Below are 204 nucleotides of genomic sequence, written 5' to 3' on the forward strand. Positions count from 1 at the left end.
GTGTGTACGTGTGTGTTTGTGTGTATGCGTGCGCGTGACTGAGAAGAAGAGGCGATTGGAGAGGAAAGGTGTCTTGGGTTCAGACTGCTCCTCCTTCTCTCCCCCCTCCTGCTGTACCGCAGCAGATCATTCCGGAGCGGGCTGAAGTCTCAGCAGTGGCGGCCCCCTTTTCGGCCGGGGGGTGGGTGTTTTTGGTCAGGCTCC

Source organism: Morone saxatilis, unplaced genomic scaffold (genome assembly GCF_004916995.1).
Source record: "Morone saxatilis isolate NCDOM2014 unplaced genomic scaffold, NCSU_SB_2.0 Contig8, whole genome shotgun sequence".
NCBI lineage: Eukaryota > Metazoa > Chordata > Actinopteri > Moronidae > Morone > Morone saxatilis.